The sequence below is a fragment of the Chrysochloris asiatica genome, unplaced genomic scaffold (assembly GCF_000296735.1).
Source record: "Chrysochloris asiatica unplaced genomic scaffold, ChrAsi1.0 scaffold00042, whole genome shotgun sequence".
Classification (NCBI taxonomy): Eukaryota; Metazoa; Chordata; class Mammalia; order Afrosoricida; family Chrysochloridae; genus Chrysochloris; species Chrysochloris asiatica.
Window position 1 is genome coordinate 5,980,842 of NW_006408560.1, and position 5,761 is coordinate 5,986,602.

The window sequence follows — 5,761 nt, forward strand, 5'->3', positions numbered from 1 at the left end:
ATGAATGTGTACACTTAACCATACATAGCCCTTTGTGCATATTTCATGTGACAAAGAGGATTGCTAGACCATGAACTCTTGGAAGGCAGTGAATGTGTTTAATTTACAAAAAATATAAACGACTTAAATAAGTAACAATACACATAAATAATGGAAACATGCTTGCTGACACCACTTATCTCATATTTCCCTGTGATTCTGGTTTCCTTTCCACCTTTTCAAAGCGTTCTGATTAATAGTTGCACATTAAATAGTCACGGATACTCCAAGTGAAATTTGTTAATTAGGAGTAAAATGACAGTGTTTCCGCCCGGTTTCGAACCGGGGACCTTTCGCGTGTGAGGCGAACGTGATAACCACTACACTACGGAAACCAGGCGTCTGCTCATCCTTAATGCTTGGTCCATGACAACTTTATGCCTGTCTTCCCTGATTTCTGTGGTTTCCAATAAACGGAATTGTATTCCATTTCGAAATTGAACTGCCAGTAACAAAGCGTTAGAAAAAGACCCCAAGAAGCACCGAGTGAACCCTTCGAGCAAAGGAGACTACGGTTCCCGATACACGTAGCTTAGGGTTCCGCGCCTACTCTTGAAACGAGAACCGCGGACCCCACACCTGTCTTGGGGGATCTCACATCAAACGCAGGGCTTCTAATGACAGAAATAAGCGTTGGTGGACAAGAATGCTCTCCAGCTCGGGGAAGCTGCAGGAGCCAAGGGGCTATGCGCGTGCAGCCCTGGACGCTCCAGGAGCTGCGGACACCGCCCCTCCGGACTGCGAACCACAGAACCTAGGTGCCCTTTTCACCGCGACGGTGGTCTAAGTGCTCTTGGCTAGTGATCCGTGCTTCCAGTCCACGCCAGGATCGTAGGGCCCTCCCTCCGTTGGGTCAGTGTGACCCATGGAAAGGTGAAATGTAACCGGGAGTGCTACAAGATTTTTGCCAATTTATGTGGACAGAAATCCTGCGGTGCATCGATGAGAAAGGAACTAGGGGTGGAAGGAATGTAATGTTGAATACGGCTCACTAGTTGCACTCAGTAGAAATTCTGTAGACACAGTGCTCGTTTGAGCAGTTGTGAGATATTTTTTTAATGAGTGTTATACCAATGTGTGAAGCAGTTGACTGAAAATTTGCACCCAAAAGTGGCCTACAGAAAATGAAATTGAAATGTTAGGACATCTTTGATAAGAGTATTGTAGAGGAAAACACGTAAAGGAGATGAGAATGCTAAGGTGAAGGTATCACGTAAGACATGCTCCTTCTTCTCCGTCTATATATCCCCAGGCATCGTCAAGAAGACATTAGTTTTAACAAGGCGGTAAGAAATATAATTTAAGGGACCTGTCCTTGCATCCTGAGACATTCTGTGGTGGCTATTCTATGAAGAACATTGGGAATTGTTGCCATCGAACTGAGACTTCTGAAATTAATGGGACTATCTTAGTCAGGGTTCGATAAAGAAACGGAACCAGTGATAATCGATAGATAGATGAATGGATAGATAGAGAGACAGAGAATGGTGGTTGCAACATTATTTGTAAACGTAAAACTATAGAACCAACTTAATTTCCGAAGTATATGGAACGAGTTAAATAAGTAACGATACAAATAAATAATGGAAAGAAACCCTTTTGTCCAAAACAACTTTGACGTCCTAGACTGTGGCCGTTAAGACATCGTTTCAAGCCTGGGGCTGAACCCAACCCTGGGGATCAACTTTCAGGCAAACAGCAGACAGGCCTACAAAATGGACCGGGGAGGAGCGCACTCCTCAGAACAACCAACCAAAGGAGACTTAAACGGGAGCATTTGCCCAAGAGCTAAACTCAGAAACCAGGAAGGAATGGACAGTAAAGACGGGTGAATGGAAACGGGGAGTCCAGAGACGAAGTGAGAGGAGTGAGTGCTGTTAACTTTGTGAACACTGTAACTAAAATAACAAACAAAATGTGTCTAAACTGTTGAATGGAAAATTAATTTACTCTGTAAACTCCACCCAAACCACAATAAAAAGTTTAAGATTAAGCAATAAAAAGCCAACTTCGATGCCTCCACCATTGCAGAATTTCTGAGTAGGAAATGCCTTTACGTAGTGGGATTTATAGAGTATAAACATTAGGAACAGCTTCCATTCATTTAAAAAAACAAAAAAGGGAAACCGGCCGAGATGCGTCCCTGGGTGGGCTCGAACCACCAACCTTTCGGTTAACAGCCGAACGCGCTAACCGATTGCGCCACAGAGACCACGGCGAGCTTCGCGTCTTCCAACAGGGAGTGACCTTTTACGAACCACTAGGCGGTGCCACCGGCTTCCGACGGCGCAGATGGTGCAAAGCCTCGAAAAATCAGGCCGGTTGGAGCGACGAATGGTTTTGTTCGTTCGTCACTTTGGAACCTGTGGGTTGAGCGATTCCCAAACTAGAAGGGCAGCCGAATGGCCTTTGCCCCTCCTTGCTCCTCGCCTGCCTCTCAGAAGCACCCGGGTCTGCGAGCCCCGCCTGAGCCGAGTGGGGCGCAAGACACGCTGAGCCCGGTGGGCAGGAGCGGGGACGTGAGGGGAAACTGGGGCCTCGTGAGGAGGAGCGAAAGAGAGCAGGGACGGGTGGAGGAGACCGGGACCTCCAGGAGGCCTGTGCCAGAACACGAGGACGGGATTACCGGGAGGAGAGAATGGTTGAAGGAAGTGCTCACGGCGACCTCGGGCTTGTGGCGTGCCGTGATCGTATAGTGGTTAGTACTCTGCGTTGTGGCCGCAGCAACCTCGGTTCGAATCCGAGTCACGGCAGTTTGTGGCGTCTCTTTTACCACACACTGCCGCAACCCGCCTCCCTTTAAGTTTGCATCGCCCGTGTCTGCAGCCAGAGAGTCGCTGGCCTTACAGCTGTGGGTCACAAGGAAAGGAAACCAACCTCGCAGTGCACACACCTAGGGCGTAGTCAAAGGATAACCTTCTACGTGCCCTGCATTTGAGCAAAAGGCGAAATGCCTCTGTGATGATTAAGGTTTTGCGTCAACTTGACTTTGGCGGTTGAGAAGTGATTTGATGTGGTAAACAAATAAAAGGATTAAGGGCTGGCAGCACACACTTCCTTTTGGAATCCTGGTGGTGGCGCTATGCGTTAACGCGCTGGACTGCAAGGTTGGCGGTTCGAACTCACCGGCAGCTCCTCGGAAACCCTATACAGGGTCGCTATGGGTTGGAACCGACTCGAGGGTACTTAACAACAACAAGGCAGCTTCCAAGCAGTCCAGCTAAATTCACAGTGATGAGCTGTGCAGGCGAGGCAAGTTTGAAGTTTGATATTAGCCACAAAGTAACAGGTTGGTTAAAACAAACAAACAAAAAACCCAAATCTGTAACTTTTTACAATACATAACAACCTAGAGCCTCTACCTTTATCATTCATGATATCCACACCACAACCCAAATTTACCACACATAACTTAACTCCACAAAACTGCTATGTAATTGCTCAAAATTCCAAGAGAGAGAGAGAAAGAGTCTTCACATCAAGGATCAAGCCTATCTCCTCAGTACACCGGGTTGATAGGGACCGGCAACCTAGACTTTGGTGGTGGTGGTTGTGTGGCATGGAGACGGTTCCGACTCACAGCGAGTCTGCACACAGGGTTTCCGAGGCTGTAAATCTTTACTGGAGCAGAAAGCCTCACCTTTATCCGCAGATCGGCTGGTCGTTTCGAACTACTGACCTTGAGTTATAGGTATCAAAACTGGGTACCTATAAAGGTATGGGAGAGTCCTGGTGTGGCGCTGTGGGTTCGTGCGCCAGACTGCAAAGCTGTTTGAACTGCAAGGTTAGCGGTTCAAGCTCACCAGCTGCTCCTCGGAAACCCTATCCAGGATCGCTATGGGTCGGAACCGATTCGGTGGCACTTAACAGCAACAACAACATAAAGGTGTGGAGTGGCGCTGGAAGCTAATGCGCTGGACTGCAAAGTCGTTTGAACCGCAAGGTCAGTGGTTCAAGCGCACCAGTTGTTCCTCGGAAGCCCTATACAGGGTCGCTATGGGTCGAAACTGACTCGACGGCACTTAACAACAATACAAAGGCACGTGACCGGTTTACCAGTTATCAAGAGTGTGCTTCGTTTCAGAGCGAAGGGGAATCTCCACTGAATCGTTTTCTGCTTGTCTAGATGGGCCTGGTGAAAGGGGATGGAGGAGGGTGGGTATAGGATTCTTTTGATACAGTAGTGAGTAATTGGTGTCATGATTAACTGCGATTGTCACAACTATAAAGGTAGAAGATGTGTAACAAAAAGGGGGGAGTAGTAGCTAATCTTTCATTCCAGGAACAGAGGACCCTAGGACCATCAAGAAAGAAGAGCATGAGCTGATGGTGGAATCCTAACCAGAGAAGCAACAACATCAGATAGCGACACCAGAGAAGGAAGCAGAGGCCATGGCATAGAGAGCCTCTGAGGACTCTAGATCCATGAAACAGGAAAGGCTCAGTGGGCAGGAGGCTAGCTTGCAATGTGTGCCCTTTAGCCATTTAAACGAATATATAGTTTCTGTTTGTTGTGTACATTAAACAAACAAACAAACAAAAAGAGGGAATAGAGGTAAATACTCTTAACTGAAGTTGCATGGAAGGGATTGTAATCATTGCAATGAAACAAAATATGATGAGCTGAGCGCAAGGCTGGTGATCTGCCCTGCAAACTATCACTCAATTCAAGGAACAGCTTTTTAAAAAGAAAATAAACTACTACATAGAAAAAGAGGAAAAGTGGCGCATGCCCAAGATAAGACAATCATGGGGGACTGACTGTCTTACCTTATCTGAGAGGTCACCGAAATGTTGCAAATAAGAAACAAGAAGTTTTCTGTTATAATCATAACGATGTTCCAGATTGTAAAGGAAAAGGTACCCATAATCCATCAAAAGCGAGTAAATCTCCTATAATGAAATCAAAATGATAAACGAAGGTGTTACCTCCTCCAGGTCCGCGAAGGAGCCCCACCGCAGGAAGGAAGAGCAAAGAGTATTACAATGCCTGTCAGGAGGAGGGGTAGCATCGGGGTGTCTACCCACCCTCTCGCTTACTGGCATTCTCAATCCTGGTGTGGCTGTGGGTTAATTCGAGGGACTGCAAAAGTCGCTTTGAACCTCAAGGTTGGTGGTTCAAGCTCACTAGCCGCTCCTTGGAAACCCTATCCAGGGTCGCTATAGGTCGGAACCGACTCGACAGCACTTTACACCAACAATATCTGTTAAAGCGATGGAGCAATGTTTTACTCACATAGGAAGAGAGAGAGAGAGAGAGAGAGAGAGAGAGAGAGAGAGAGAGAACAAACACGTCAGCTTCAGCGATGGGTATCCGTCTCCATTCCATCATCAGCAGTCGACAGAAGTACCAAGAAAGAAGTGGGATAATGCACAATCTTTACCAAGCAGTTTTTAGTTAAGCATGCTCTAGAAACTCTGACGTGCTCATGTAATGTCTTCTTCCACGGAGTTTTGAGATTCTGTGCAGGGATTCTTCTGCATCTGACCCTTGCAGCGCAGTACAACGCCGGAAAAAAAAAAAAAAAGAAGGAGGAGGAGGAGGTTCCTCTGCGTGGCAATTGTTGCGTGTGGACTCACGGCGAGCGACCCATTTATGATCCAATAAAACCACACCCACAGAATTTCCTAGTTCTCATTTTCTCAGGAGCAGACCGCCATCTCTTTTCTCACCCGGAGTGATTGATGGTTGGAACTGCCTACCTTTCAAAGCGTGGTGAAT

General features: G+C 47.0%; 3 non-coding genes across 3 annotated transcripts; 1 reads left to right on the forward strand and 2 right to left on the reverse strand.

Moving 5' to 3' along the window:
• Positions 1–301: 301 nt before the first annotated feature.
• On the reverse strand, positions 302–374 carry TRNAV-CAC. Its single transcript has one exon. It is a non-coding gene; the product is annotated as a tRNA-Val (tRNA).
• A 1,803-nt stretch (positions 375–2,177) lies between these two features.
• Positions 2,178–2,251, reverse strand: TRNAN-GUU. Its single transcript has one exon. It is a non-coding gene; the product is annotated as a tRNA-Asn (tRNA).
• A 469-nt stretch (positions 2,252–2,720) lies between these two features.
• On the forward strand, positions 2,721–2,792 carry TRNAH-GUG. Its single transcript has one exon. It is a non-coding gene; the product is annotated as a tRNA-His (tRNA).
• The last annotated feature ends 2,969 nt before the right edge of the window (positions 2,793–5,761 follow it).